This window comes from Anolis carolinensis, chromosome 4 (assembly GCF_035594765.1).
Source record: "Anolis carolinensis isolate JA03-04 chromosome 4, rAnoCar3.1.pri, whole genome shotgun sequence".
Lineage (NCBI taxonomy): Eukaryota > Metazoa > Chordata > Lepidosauria > Squamata > Dactyloidae > Anolis > Anolis carolinensis.
The window spans coordinates 88020105-88036245 of record NC_085844.1 but is presented as its reverse complement, the minus strand read 5'-3'; the positions used below and the strand labels follow the sequence as shown (position 1 = coordinate 88036245).

General features: G+C 39.9%; 1 long non-coding RNA gene across 1 annotated transcript in view; it reads left to right on the top strand.

The window, feature by feature from the left end:
* The first annotated feature begins 482 nt into the window (after window positions 1-482).
* The window catches only part of LOC103279864 (uncharacterized), a 206838-nt gene continuing 191179 nt past the window's right edge, over window positions 483-16141 (top strand). The window contains exon 1 of the long non-coding RNA XR_507031.3: window positions 483-815. This is a non-coding gene — a long non-coding RNA (uncharacterized LOC103279864). The remainder of the gene's footprint in view (window positions 816-16141) is intronic.

The following is a 16141-nucleotide window of genomic DNA, read 5'->3' as shown; positions in this document are numbered from 1 at the left end:
GTCATTCACTGAGTTTTAGAATATTTTCAATTAAAGCAATTTAAGCACCTTGGGAAAGTCACACTTTCTCAGCTTCAGAGAACTTTGGGCTTTCATTTTTTTACAGCTTTCAGGATGAAAGTTGCCAAACTTGTAGGATTTTTAATTTTAACATTTTTTTTCAATCACAGCCTTTTGACTTGGGTTGGACTAGATGCCTTTGGGAAGTCCCTTTAGGGGAAACTTTAGAGGTTTGTTTCTCCATCATTTGTATGGCAAGAATCTATACAGGAATCCCTGCCAAAGCAGCCACTCACCAGTCATAAAGTCAGTTAGTCCATGGTCATACAGCAGCAGAGGCAAAGCACAGGAAAAGTCAGAGTTCAGTCCAGGGTTCAAGCCAAGCAGTATCAACAAATCCAAACCATCTTCCAAAGTGTAGTCAAATCCAACAAGAGTCAAGGTCCAAGGCAAGAGTTCAACATCAGGGATTCTGGATGTACAGTTCAATAAAAATTGCTCCCAGCAACAAACCAGTCCCTTTTCAATTGCTCTCACCTGTTGAGCCAGCCAGTGAGATCTTCTCAGCTGAATCCCCTCTGCTCTCAACTACAGCTGAGCTGGAATATTCAACTTCTGCTCTTCTACTGGGAATTCCTGATTCTGCCCTATTCATCCTCCTTATTTGTTTGAGGCTCTTGAATTGCCTCTGCAGATCTAGTATTTCCAGTTTGCTATTCCAACTCTTCTGCAGACTCAGATACAAGAGAGAGAGGGGCTCTTCATCTTCGTCTTCAGCTCTGATCTGAGCCGTTAGGATGAAACTTGGGACACTGGTAGGACAATTTTGTGGCTGTAAACTTTTCCAAAATTTTGTGAGGGGAAGGATGTTTTGGTTAATTTGGTTTTGGGGTGGGGGCTTCCTGCATTTTATTTTGGTAATTCGAATCTACTAGAGTTATGCAAATAAATTGTATAAAATTGGAAATCGTAAGAAATCATGTTCTGTAAGTCAAAAGTCTTTCTAAATGTTAGAGTGACTCACTCCAAAAACTTGAGAATCTGACCCCCATACTTTTTATTAGTGTTTAGTAAAGCCCAGAAGGTTCCTAGACAGTTTCATTCAGTGCTGGGCAAGAAAGCAAGCTGCTAATAATGGAAGGAAGCATAAAGCTACTATACCTGCCTTCCTTGCAATTCCTTTCCCTGTAATGGCTTCCCTGCTTGAAGACTTTGGCTTGCTTCTCAGCTCTCAGCATGAAGGCTGGGAGTGTTGCGTTTTGGGAACAGCACAGAATGTAGTTTGGGAAGGGGAGCAGCCCTATGCCAAAGAATTCAAAAGGCCCTGCCCTAAACTACATTTCCCAGTATGCATCAGAATGAGAATGCACCAATCAATAGAAGAGAGGGGAAGTTGTTCCTCCCCCTAAACAGTCCGTTTATATATATAAAAAGATCCCTAATATCAGTAGATGTATGAGTACTTTTTGAAAGTTGAGGAGAATTACCCCCTGTTATCTTGTGTCATTGGACAGACAATTCAAGGAGCTAACACTTGTAGCATTTTTTAAAAAAATTTTTTAATTTTTTTGAAAATTCTCTAAAAATCTATGGATAAGCAAAATGTTATGAAACTTGATGGGAAAAGAGTGGTAAATGTATTCTACCATTGTAGCAAGATTCTCCCAAATAGCTTTAAAAATGAGGGAGATAGGAGTCCCTAAAGTTTCCAAATTATAGTAATTTAATTATGTGTACACACAAATGTGGTTTGGGAAGTGAGGCCTGACCTAAACTACATTTCCCAGACTGCATCAGCATCAGAAGGCACTAATCAGGATAGAGGAGAGAGAGGTATGTCCCTCCCGCAGAGGAGGACGATTGATCTCTCTCTAATAAATAAGCCAATCTCTGTTCTTTGATGGTGTCGGTACTATAGTTTATGTTCCTGGGTGGCAGCTCTTAATTGGTTATGTCATAAAAACATGATAAAAGTTTATTACTCTGCAAAAACTTTGTCTTTGTGCAAGGGCCATTGCCTATGCTCCAGTTCTGTGGAACTCGTTGCCTCCATATATTAGAGCAATGTTGGAGTTGCGACCTTTTGTAAAAGCGCTCAAGACTTGGTTGTTTGGTTGTGCATTTAAGTAAATCAGATATAATTTGCCAAATAGTCACTGTTGAATGTTTTTATGTTGAATGTTTTATATTGTGGAATGATATTTTAAATTGTAAGTCGCTCGGAGCACTCTGGTGGAGAGAGACTAATTAAGAAATAAAGTGAAGTGAAGGTGACGTAAATATAGCACATTTTCCTTTGTTGAGTCTCCACCAATTTAACATGCTTTCTGCCAGAAAAACAATGTTTCTGGAGTAGAACAACAACTTCCAAAATAAAGACCATACAATAAAACAGGAAACAATACTTTCAAACCAGGAACAGATTTTTTTTAAAATATTAAAATATTTTTATAAAAACTGGAAATTCACCAAAAATCAGTGGGTAAGTCAAACATTCAGAAATTTGGTGAGCTAACAGTGGTAAACATGTTCTACCATTGTAGAAAGTTTAATTTCAACAGTTTTAAAAATGAGGGAGATAGGAGCTCCTGAATTTTCCCCATGGACAGAGATATTTTCTTTAATGCACATGTGCAGTTGCCATTAATGAAATAGAAATGAAATTTCATTAGTCTCATTAGAGTTCTGAAATTTTCATCATCTAAACTTTAGAAACACTTTAGAAATGTTGTGCCAGCGCTCCCTAGTTTTGTAAGTACTTTTGAACCATTTTTATGGATTGTACATGCCTACCCTGTTTCCCCGAAAATCAGACATCCCCTAAAAATAAGACCTAGTAGAGGTTTTGCTGAATTGTTAAATATAAGGCCTCCTCCAAAAGTAAGACCTAGAAAAGTTTTTGTTTGAAACATGCCTGCCAAACAGAACACCAGAGCATACAGGATTCATAAATGTGCATACCATAGATTGTTGTTCATGGAAATAATGGTAGTAACAAGAAATTCTTGATAGGATTCAGTTTGTCTGGTTATACTGGTTTGTCATGACAACTACTGTACAGTATATAATAAATGTTCATTTTTTTTGTTCAACAATAAATGTGAATTCTTCTTCATGGAAGAATAAGACATCACCTAAAAATAAGACCTAGCGCATCTTTGGAATCAAAAATTAATATAAGACACTATCTTATTTTCAGGGAAACACGGTAAAAGGTAAAGGTTTCCCCTGACATTAAGTCCAGTCATGTCTGACTCTGGGGGTTGGTGCTCATCTCCATTTCTAAGCTGAAGAGCCGCTGTTGTCCATAGACACCTCCAAGGTCATGTGGCTGGCATGACTGCATGGAGCGCCGTTACCTTCCCGCCGGAGCGGTACCTAGTATCTACAAATGGCCCAAATTGATGTGCAGCTTGCAATTAAGACAGTGAAGAGCTATAGAATATTTCCCTGTTTAAGCATTTTATCTCACACAAGTCCCTTCGCATAAACAGGGATGGCAAAGGCACACCCATTGTGTTCCCAGGGTTCATATACATAGACCCGAAAACCTGGTAGAAAGTGGGATAAAGAGGGTGATGGTTACAATATGAACACCGATAATGTGTGCTTGATCATGGTACTATATGCAAAACACATGATGAAATTGTTCACATAAAATCCGATATCAAAACTGTCTATCCCCGCATTCCTCCCCCCCCCCCCCAATAAAAAGCTGTTCCTTGTGATACACTGGTGTAGATTACTCCATTGCTTATCCTCATTTTAAACTTCCAAAACAGCTGACGGGGGTGTAAACAGATGGAGCCACTGACACACAGGTAGCAAAGAAGAAAGCAATTCCCATGAGAATGATCTCCAACCATTCTTTTGTACTCATTTCCTATGTGTCACTGAAAGGAAACTGAGCTTGAAATTAAACAGTGGGCAACAGCATATTGCAGACAAGTGACCCCAAAGGGAAACGGGGTTCAAGAGGGCAAACCTGGAGGTACCAGGAGTGAGGGAGAGGAGAAATGACAGAAAATCTATTATGCAGACTATATTATGTCAGCATCAGTACTGCAATTTAGCAAAATGCTTATGAAGTGCAGTGCATCTCAGAGCATCATTAGGGAAAAAATAAAAGCACATTTCTGGCGGATGTCCCATTGTACCTTTTGCGGTTCCTCACTAATCAAACCTTTCTGGACACCGTGGGACCATTACCCAGGACTAATAGCTCCATGAGTGGACTCATATTGAGGTACAGTACCAGGATTTTTAATCCCACCTCCTTACTCCTTATTAAGTGACTGTCTGGAAGGCCCCCATCCCACCACCCTCCATAAATTGAGAGTACATCTCTGTATCAGATATTCTATATATGTAAACTCGCCAGTTCAGAAGATAAGTTTCTTATATTTAAAGCCAGACCATAGGAGAAAGACAGATGAAATGGGCCCAATATGTTTGGGAAACTGGAATGCTGCTGGAAATTGGTAATTACAACCATAGTTTTCACTAACACATAGAATTAGCTTGAGCCAGGCATTTAATTTTCCTGGAAGCTAAGGTCCAGATCTTTGCAGGTGCCGGGCCTGTGGGGATTGACTCCTGGGACTGCTTCCACAGTTCCAGGGATCAATCCCCACATCCATTCTGGTTCTTTGGCTCCTGGAATCTGAAGCCCTCCCCCCCCCCCCCCAGCATCATTTTTGCAGATCAGGAGAACTTTCTGGTGTACGTTTTTGAGAAGAAAATGTGGGGCTGTAGGATGGCTGGATGCCTGCCAGAATAAACCTTTGGTTGACTCAGGATGCTATCTATCCACCCCCCCCCCCCCCCCAGGGAAAGCCTAGGTTTTGAGTTAGGGATGGGGACAAACACACAGTTCTTCCTGGGCTTTGGGGCAGTGTAGAAAGGTCCTTAGTTAGGCATCATGGATAACCCCAAAATAATTGTCAAGGGGAAAAAGAGAATTTTTGTTCAGTGTTTTTCAATTGGCAGGAGTTGTCTTTCTGGAGGCAACTTGCATATTTCGATTAACTTCATTACAAGGATAATTCACTAAAGCACCACACACACAGGCACTACACACCGCCAAAAGTGTTTTCTTCATCTTCATGCTCTAGTGTGATGAGGCTACTTGACACACTGTTTATTTTCCATTAGCCCGTTCTGCTCTGAATATTTTAATGCTCATTTTTGAAGAAATGTTATAATAGGCACAAAGTGATGGTTTGCAAGATGTTGCTAGATTTGACTTCCCAGAAGCACTTGCCAATGTGTCTCGTTTTTAATGACCAAGGAAGCTGTAGTCCAACAATATCTGGAGATGCAAGGTTGGGGAACACTGACTTAAAGGCAAATTCAGGACTGTGCAGTAAAGAGTAATATGACTCTCACTGATATAGTTGAAAATATGGGGGGGGGGGGGGAAATCACATCTATTAGTAGTTTAACTTCTAGGAAATAATAGTTCCTTGCCCATATTGTCCAGAGGCTACTCAGATCCCCCCCCAAAAAAAAACCCACACCTGAATTGTACTCACACAATTAACTTCATATTTAGTTAGGTTTTTCTAAATGTTCTTGTCCAGTAGTTGCATGCATGATGTGTGTATGCTCACTTGTACCCCAGAGATTCCAAAGGGAGAAAAAATGGATTGGAACATGAATTATAGTTACTCTCTTGGGTAACTTCATTTAACAGTCCAGACTTTCTTATTGATTTCAGGCACAGGTTTGGGAAACATGGTCCCTAACTATTGTTATAATTTTAAGGATTGTCAGAAATATTTTAAATTTTTTGGAGAAGGGGAGTTATAACAGTATCTGAGACAAGATAGTAGAGACTTTATTTTATTTTATTTTATTTTATTTTATTTTATTTTGCTTCCTTATGAAATAAGAAAAAAAAGTGAGTTGTGAAAATGTCATTCCTGCCTGGTCAAAATGGTGCTTCTATGGGATCATTTTGTGACTTTGCCACCACCTGGAATGGCAACAAATTTTATTTCCTCTTCTTATTTAGGAAAGAAAATGAAAAGGACAACTCCTCCTGACACTTGATCTTAAATAATGGGAAGCTAACTCTCACTGATGAATATTAGCAGATTTCTGACAAGTTGCCTGAAGTATCCCAAAGGCACAAGGTCAAGTCTCCTGTTGAAAGTTAAGCAGGGTCAGCTCTGGTTAGTACTTGGATAGGTGCCTGCTAATGAATACCAGATACTGTAGGCTATATTTGAAAGGAAGAAGATGGTAAAATCACCTGCAAGTGAGTATTCAATGCCCACAGAAAACCTTGCGAAATTGATAGGGTTACCATAAGTCAACTGGTGACTTGAAGGCACGCACACAACATATCTGAAAGTAATCAGATTTCTCTCACATTTTCACACAAATAAACAGATTTGTTTAAAAGCAAGGAAATTGTCACTATTTAATCTTAGTAAACTTTTTCTAGAACATTTCCAAGAAACACAGAGGGGTTATGATTTGGCAAAGACAATCACTACAAAAGACTGATTATCCTAGAAAATTGGAACTCTTGCAGCCTACACAAATTGCCTTCTAAAGGCGACAGGTGTGTGCATGTATGTAATGTGGCTGTTATTCATCTGCAAGGAGAAAAACAGAACTTATCCCTTAATGCATTTGTAAAAGGCCACCAATAATGCTGAGAATAAACAGACCCAGAATTCATTCTCACAAGAGGCTTTGCTATATCCAGTCCTTCAACAAATGATTGGAACAGACGTGTTCTCTCAAAAGCTCCAATCAAAGGCCTGTAGAATTGGGTGGCCTAGATATTAATAAGTATATCCATACTAATGATGATGAACCAGCTGTCCATGAAAAGCCTGGTTTAAAAGCATATTCCATTTTATCATCCTGACAGCTCACATGAAAGCCCAGAGAGAAATAATTTCTATTTCTTGCACTGGTGTCAAATTAAGAGTTTTATTTAAAAGATAAGGGGCAATATCCGAACATTTTACATTCCCATTTGTATGACCTATTTCTTTAATACATTTACATTAAGAACATTCTAACATGTGGAGGCCAAGGGCCACATTTTGCTGTCATGTGTATGAAATTAAACCAGGAATAATGCCACTGGTCAGAGACAGAATTAAAGCAGCTGTAATAGAGAGAGAATAATTATGTCGACAGAGTGCTCTGGGGGAAAGAACAAGCTGATTTTTCTTATGGCTGTTAAAAAGAACTGAGAGACACTCGTATGTTTTGGCGACAAGTGGAGTAATGGCTGTAACTCAGCGGTAGGGCACATATATTCTACGCAAAAGCTCCCAGGTTTCATCTCTGACATTTTCAAGTATGGCTGGATAAGATCTTTGCTGAAACTGGAGAGCCAACACTTGGGACCAGTGAACTTGACCTGAGCTTATGATCTGATTTATCAGACCTTGTAAAATTACCTTTGGAGTTACAACCCCCAGAATCCCCAATGTTGAATAGAAATTATTAGAGTTGTCACCCCAAACAGTTACTCATCCACACTCTCCAAGTATATATTGCCCTGCAAATGTCATAAAATATTTCAGTGATGAATAGTGAGGGACCATTGAGGAACCAATGCTCATAATATATGATGAGACAAATGCTTACATCTGATATCTTGTCAGCTACTATCAAACGGGGCCTTGTCCACACCAGCAAAAAAAAAAATCACTTCTATTCTGATGTATGATAGTTTTAACAGTGAAAGTGCTTCTTTTAGGCTTTGATACACATTTCAAAATGCACTTTCTGATCTGCAATTTCTTAGAAATGTCACCATTAAAAATGTTTAGTGTTATTGTCAGGGATAATGGGTATGGTTAACACTACCACAGTTAATCCCATTTATTATTTCATTAATAAAAAAGAGCACTGAAGCCACCACCCATTTTCCAGCTAAACCTAGACATGAGATCATTGGTGAGGGGATAGACCGGGGACTTCACAAGAAAAGTTTATTTCTCCTATGGCTGCTGCTACTGCCTTCCCAGCCAAACACCTCCATGGAAGAGCCCTGTCTTTTGATCTGAGGTCAGAATGAGGTGGCCAGCCATGTGATCAATGGTGAGGAGGTAGCCCAATTGTTAAAGGGAGGAGGAGGCACAATACAGGGGCAAAGAGTGTCTGCCCAACAGAGGCTGGTCACTGATCTCCGCAGACAACTTGGTGGGGGAATGTGTCCCTGTTGGTTCTCCTGGACCTCTCAGTGGCCTTCGATGCCATATACTATGGTACACTTCTGGTTCACGTCGTGAGGATGGGTCTTGGGGGTACTGTTCTGCAGTGGCTCCAGTCCTTCCTGGAGGATCGCACCAAGAAGGTGTTGCTGGGGGACACCTGCTCAGCCCCGCAGCCATTGTCCTGTGGTGTCCCACAGGGTTCATTATTGTCTCCTATGTTGTTTAACATCTGCATGAAACCGTTGGGTGAAATCATCCAGAGTTTTGAAGTTCAATTCCATCTGTATGCAGATGACGTCCAACTCTATTATTCCTTTCCACTAGATGCTAAGGAGGCTGTCCAGGTCGTGAACCAGTGCCTGGCCACTATGATGGTCTGGATGAGGGCAAACAAATTAAAGTTGAATACAGTCAAGACAGAGGTCCTCCTGGTCAGTCACAAGGCCAAACAGGTTATAGGGTTACAGTCTGTGCTGGATGGGTTTATACTCCCCTTGAAGGTGCAGGTTCACAGCTTGGGAGTCCTCTTGGACTCATCGCTGAGCCTGGAATTCCAGGTTGCGGAAGTGCCTGTGGGGCTTTCATACAAAACTTATGCACCAGTTGCGCCCATACCTTGGGAAGTCAGACTTGACCACAGTGGTCCATGCTCTCATTATGTCCCTATGCAATGCGCTCTATGTGGGTTTGCCTTTGAAGACTGTTCAGAAGCTACAAATAGTCCAACGAGAGGCAACCAGGTTAATAACTGGAACGGCATATAGAGAGCACACAACTCCTGTGTTATGTCAGCTCCACTGGTTGCCTGTTTGCTACTGGTCACAATTCAAAGTGCTAACTTTGGCCTACAAAGCCCTAAATGGCCCCTGCCCAGTTTACCTGTCTGAATGCATCTCCCTTTAAGAACCACCATGAAGACTAAGATCTTCTGGGGAGGCCCTCTTTTCAGTCCCACCACCATCACAGGTGCATTTGACAGGGACGAGAGACAGGGCCTTCTTAATGATTCCTGCCCCCGCCCCCCGACTATGGAACTCCCTCCTTGGCGAGATTAGATCACCCCTGTGGAGAAGTCATAGTTGTTGTGTTTAATTTTGACTGTTGGAGTATGTATTTGTGTTTAGTTAACAGTAGCTGAAACAGAAGCCATCTTGTTTCAATCCACAGTAGTGCGGTTACCAAGGAGACGAAGCTGGCTAGCTCATCAGAGGGAGAAGTGGGCGGAGCCAAGAAAAGGAAAAAGGGCAGTTTTAAAAAAGAGAAGCCGGAGTGAGAGTGTGTGTGTGCGTGGCTGGAGGCTTTTCAGTCAAGAAGGGCTGAGGAGACAGGCCTGGCCAAAAATCTTTAGTCAAGGCAGACTAAAGGAAGCCTAGTTAAGATCTCTAGTTGAGAAAAGACTAGTGATCAGGGATTTGGTCGGTAGTAGATCAAATTAAAAGTTTTATTGTAGTTGGGACATTGTTCACTAAGGAGCTCAGCTGAGGTTAAAGTTCGCTACAATTCATATCATCAGTAGGAGAGTGAGAGTGGATTTACACCAAAGACTACTGTTGTGGTGGTTATAAGAGTTATTAAACCACTTGTTTATCTAAAGTTCCATAAGTAAATCAATCAACCTGCAACCATAAGCTTTGTACGCAATAAACTTGTTATTCTTTGTTAACAACTGACTCATTTCATCTCATCTGCATCTGTGGAGCCAAATTTCATTGGTGATCATTCAAAAGCCTCACGTTGGTGGCAGTTACCTTAATAAATCACCTAATTGGGGAAGAGTAATAGTCACATTTACCTCAGAAAGAGAACTACAACACAGAAGTCCCTAACTACAGAGACAGAGACTGGGATCTTGAAATAAAGATCACCTCCTGTAATCCTTCCCCTCATATAAAGGTGATATATATATAATCTAGAGGGATTAAAAGACTCAAAAATCCCCTCAGCAAGAAGGAAACAGCAATCACAAATTGGCTATCATAACATCACATCACCATCACAATCATCATTTAATCATTCCTCTATCACAAATTGGTGACAGCGGTGGTATTGGAAAGGATTCCTCCCTTTCACATCATCATCCATCACACCATCCATATTACACCCCCCCTCCCTTCTTTTCTTCAGAAAGATGATAAAGGCCTGGCTGTAGGACGAAGCCTTTGGGGAAGTGCAATGAGCCAGTATGGTGTCATGAGTTGGTTTAAATAGCAGATTTTAAAGTAGATATAACTGATTTTAATGTTTGTGTATATTTATAATTATTTTATGTTCCGTCATGGAGTGTTTACCGTATATATGTTGTGCTCCGCCCTGAGTCCCCTTCAGGATGAGAAAGGTGGAATATAAATGTTTTAAATAAATAAAATAAATGAATTAGTAGGAACAGTCTTGTTTAATCATATGATGTCCCATTTTTTTCAGTAAGTTTTAAAATGTTTTCCCTCCTCTTTCCATTTCTCCCTTTGTGTTCCACAAAATACCTTGGTTGTGCAAACTGAATGCAAAGTTCTAAAATGATTTCAAGCAGAGCGAGAGAAAGAAGAAGAGAGAATGGAATCTTCCCATTCTCAGTAGGCTCTGAGAAAAGCAGAGTTTATGTGTTCTTTCTCATGAAAAACTTTACCCATCTTGTCCATACTTGGATGTTGCTTGTTCACACATATCTTGGTTTTCATCTGTGAAACATGTCATCAGCTAACTAAATTTATCAGCATGCTAAGAATACTCCAGAGAAGCAGCCTGGAGAGAAAGGGCAGCCCCAGGCTTTCCTGTCATAGCTTTCTGGCTGACCTTGTCTTTATTGTGACTTTAGATGTAACCTCTTTTTAGAACCAAATGTGTGCCTTGAAGGGTAAGGAGCATAACAGGAAAAATCAAAAACTCTATGCAAAGTTGTACAAGCAGTAGTGAGAAGCTGCTGGGCTTACTTTCCATGTACAAACAGTTGTAAGAAGCTGCAGACTTCCTTGTTTGTAGAAGATACGTACCTCAGTTAACTACCTCCCTTCCTTTTCTGTCCTCTTTTTCAGTCCTACTCAAATGGCTGCCCTCTATTAGCTCTAGATATGAAATGGGGTACCTGTGGTCCTGAAGATATTGCTGAGCTTCAGATCCCTTTAGTGCACAATAGCCAGTGTCAGGAAAGATGGGAGATGGAGCCCCACCACATCTGCAGTTTCCAAATGCTTCTTATTTATTAAAGTGTAGATTTCAATGTTTTACCTATGGATTTACTTATGGATTCCTTTCCTTGATCCCACCAGAAAAAGCTCTGGCTAAATACTAGAATTTCATCTTTCAAGATCTGACAGATGAAACTTGACTTAGCAACCCTTACAAGTGTTGTAGTTGTAACATGGAGCCTCTCCTTGATAACCTTCTGTTTCAAGAATTTATTCCCTTTTAACTGTCTATTTGACAAATGCCACTTGATTTCTCCTTTGTCTCTCACTGAGCAGAAAATTGGCACCACTTTCCCCCCATGTGCGTGGAAGGAATGCCTTGGAAATGTGACAGTGCTATATATCCGTGTTCAAATGTGACAGCACTCAAGTTTATTTCAGTTTATTTTATCTACTTCTTTCTTGGGTTGTTAAATTGCCACGTAAATTGGTCCAACCCTGTGCTAATAACTTTGCTAACATGTGCTGAGTTTTGAAAGTGTGGAAATAAGGCATTTTCAATAACTAGCAATTTAATAGAAGCACAGTTTAGTCATAAAAGGTAAAACTGTTTCAGTATTTTCCATCATTCAAAAATATTCTCAAAAATAACATTAGCTTTCCATACCACCAATTCAAGCATAAGTACCAGTTAAATTAATTTCATGCCATGTAATCAACTAAAGTTTAAAAATGTCCTACATTAAATATTCAAAAGTGAGTATCCACGTTGGTAGCTCTATACACACTTTTCTGGGAATACTTACCTTTTTGGAATGTAACACTTCACTGATTTCTTTCTTGCATGCAAGTAAAATAAGTTTCAGACATTTTCTCCCTTTCGGGTAGGGTTGAAAGTGTCTTTTCTCAATTTTTATTATTTTTCCACATTCTAAAAATTTTGAATGAATTTATTTTTACACAAACCTTTGCATTTTTGACAAAAGTGAGCTAGCTCTCTCTCTCTCTCTCTTTTGCAAAACACTGCTTTCTGCACAAAAGGGTTCATTTCCCACAAACCCTGAAGTACAAACAATTTTGCAAAAACTCTTGCATCAACTGATAGTTTTCACAACGTGATGCCTATATTTCTTCAAAGTTAGGAAATCTATTGTTATCTCTTACATTCCTAGCCCTGTTGACTTCAATAGGATGTATTTCTCAATAAACATGTTTAGCATTATATGCTTAATTACTTTGCCAGACATGCTATAGGTTTAGCCATAAAAGGTAAAGGTAAAGATTTCCCCTGAAGTTAAGTCCAGCCATGTCTGACTCTGGGGGTTGGTGCTCATCTCCATTTCTAAGCCGAAGAGCCGGTGTTGTCCGTAGACACTTCCAAGGTCTTGTGGCCGGCATGACTGTATGGAGCGCTGTTACCTTCCCGCCAGAGCGGTACCTATTGATCTACTCACATTGACATGTTTTCAAACTGCTAGGTTGGCAGAAGCTGGAGCTAACAGTGGGCACTCACTCCGCTCCCAGGATTTGAACCTGGGACCTTTCGGTCTGCAAGTTCAGCAGCTCAGTGCTTTAACACACTTCACCACTGGGGCTCCTTTGGGTTTAGCCATAACCTTATTCCAAACATCGTCTGATGAAACAGAAGTTCTCACTTTTCTCAAGTTTTTTTTCTAGAGCAGCAGTAATTTAAATACCTGCTCCCCGAGAAATTGCAAACAAGCCATGGGGGATTTTCCTCTCTATACTTAGCAAGTGTGCACTATTTTAAAATAACACATCATTCTTGCTGCTGCATTTTCTTCCCTAAGAAACTTAACATATACACTTCACTGACAAGATGCCTGCTAAGAAAATAGGCAGGCCTTCAATCAGGATTCTTTACAGTCCATTTCCTGCTGATAAATAAATTACTGGAAAAGAGGAAAACAATTAAACTCCCCACTGTGTACAAGATTTGCTTATTGTACTTTCATGACATTTTCCACTTCCCTCCCCCAAAAATAATTGTACAGAAAAATTGAAAATATCACAGGCTATTCAACTTTAATGTTATATAGTTGTTAAGAGAGTTGAGCATAATTTGTAAGGTTTATTACTTTCCATGGTGTGCATAGATTGACTTATTGGTCCCACTGTTGAACAGTTCAAATAGGCCAGGCACATTTAAAAACAAAACCCGTTTTGGGGGGCAAAAACCGTACACCCAGTTGCTACATGTAGTCTTTGTCTCAAACTGCTTTTAAAATGTTTGTCGCCAGGCTGCATTCTGAGATGAGCCTTGTGACAATCTCCCCTTTGCTTTCTTTTATAAATATGCATGCACACGCGTGCATACACACACACACACATCCTGTTCCTCTTTGCTTAGAAAAGAAAGCCAAGGAAAATTAAAGCATATACAAATACAACAGATTGTTATCTTATTTAGATCCTGAGTAAAGCAGCATTCATTAAAAAAGTTGGCATTGTGCTCAACTTCTGAAAATGTGCCATCTCAGGAAAGGGACAATGAAATACAAAGACAAGGAGAAGCAGTTGTCAGTTGCCAAGCAGGGATGAAGTTACATCCCTCTGCCAACTGCAAGAGTCTTTTCTAGAAAGGAAAGCAGAATGTAAGAGGGAAATGTCTCCCAAAATCCTGGAAAGGGGGTATTGATTTTAATCACAATGAAAACAACCATTGTGATAAAAAAGTACAATTTTGGGCCAGTCCATGTTTATCTGCCAATGATATCCAGATTACCAGGGTCACGTTGCCTTGAGATGGAGCTGGTAGACTTTCAGAACTGATGTTGGACAGCCCTCTAAAAGTGGAGACTTCTTTGATGTGAAGTCCTTTATTTAGGGCTAGGCTCCCAGCTATATGCAGCAAGCATTCGCACAATCAATGTTAACCCATTTCAATATTTCAGGGAGCAATTATCAATCTTCCTTTAAGTCTCTTTTTTATTTGATGGTATTATAATGACATGGACTTTCTGTTTTGTTTAATGTTGTGAGCTGCCTTAGACACCATAACAGGACCCCAAACTTGAAGACATACAACAACAGCAGCAACAATAGAAATAAACAAAACATCTGATCTTCCATGATACAGCAGTGTAAGGAAAATGTACATGCCCATTCCTTGTTTTCTACCTTCAAGAAATGTTGATTTCATATTCAATTTAATGTCACACTCCTGTATAACAAGAATCAGACATCAAACACTTTCAGTAAATGGACTGTTTGAAATGAGCCTTATAAGAATGATGGCCCTAGGTATGGACATGCATACTATACTATTTCAATCAACTATTTTCATTAGGAAATTGTGAGAATTTACTAGAATCCTGATTCTAAAGTTGCCTTTCTCTGACTCTCGATATCAGACATTCAAATGAAATGCAAAGCAAGTATATTCCTTTAAAAAACAATCTTAAACAGCACAAAGATAACTTCAAGGCAAATGTGAGTAAGGTGCATGGCAGAGTGTGATAATGGCATACATAGGGCTATGTTATCAAAACAAGAGGTGAAGCACTATGTACAATAAAAAGTCAGTAAGGCTTTTTGAAGCAATATATCAAGTGTTAGTTCACAAGATATTATCATAGAGATAATTCCAATCCCCACAGTTGACTGTGTGAAAAGAGAAGGATTTGAGAATCGAAGATGATGGGAGAAGATTGTGTTTCCATTGGGATGGTCCCAGTAGAAGTGATTTTTTTTTTAGGAGCACAATTCTACCACCTGCTATTGGAGGATGTGGGAATCCATTAGCTAAAGATCTGTGTTACAAACCACCTGCTGCAATTTACCATTAGGAAAGCTTCTCTTATAGCAGTCATGTATGCCAAAGGAAGTCTTGTGGAGCTTATAATTACAGCCAGCTTCAACTCAGTAGCAACTTGGTCCCAATGCACCACCATTGTTGCTAGTTGGTACAGTTGAGGATGCTGGCAACTGAACATGCTGGAAAGTATTCCAGCAGTCCTCATTCACTGGCACAGGCAAATGAAGTCCCAGTCTGATCATCACAGCATGAGAAAATTTCTCTGTAGAAATAACAACCTTTATCCCTAAAGAAACATCTACAGTAGCCTCCTCACGTCCTAAAAACAAATCAAAGGCACAGAACAAATGTTTTATCTCTGATCTCAGCTTGTACATCATATTCTACCCCAATTGTTATACTATATTTGAGGTATAATAACACACAATTTCACTAAAGAAAATAAAAATGCTCCAAACGATAAGATATATATGTCTTGCATGCGAAAAGACAGCTGTTGTAGTAAATTGTAGGAGTGTGCAATTTGGTTAACCACCATGATGCTTTTGGTGTCTGGCTTTTGGTCCCTCCCTCCCGATCCATTTTTTGGGTGGGCAAAATTCTGTTCTTTGATCTGGCAGTTGAAAGATCAATTTTCACTCTAGGAAGATCTGGCCCATTGGTAGCAATGAGGGAACTTTCAATGCTTCCCTTTCTGTAATTTTTAAGGTATCAGAGTTAAGAAACCACCTTTTCTGAGGTCCTTTCCTCTAATATCTTTCAACTAGTCCTGGGTTAAGGCATCAGACATAAGAAACCACGTTTTCTGGGGGTTTTTCCTTCGACTAGTCCTGGATTGACATCAGACTTAAGAAACCACCTTTCTGAGGTCTTTTCCTCTAATATCCTTCATCTAGACCTGGAGTCCCAGTGGTGAAGTGCGTTAAAGCACTGAGCTGGAGACCGTAAGGTCCCAGGTTCAAACCCCGGGAGTGGTGTGAGTGGCTGCTGTTAGCTCCAGCTCAGTGCCAACCTAGCAGTTCGAAAACATGCAAATTTGAGTAGATCAATAG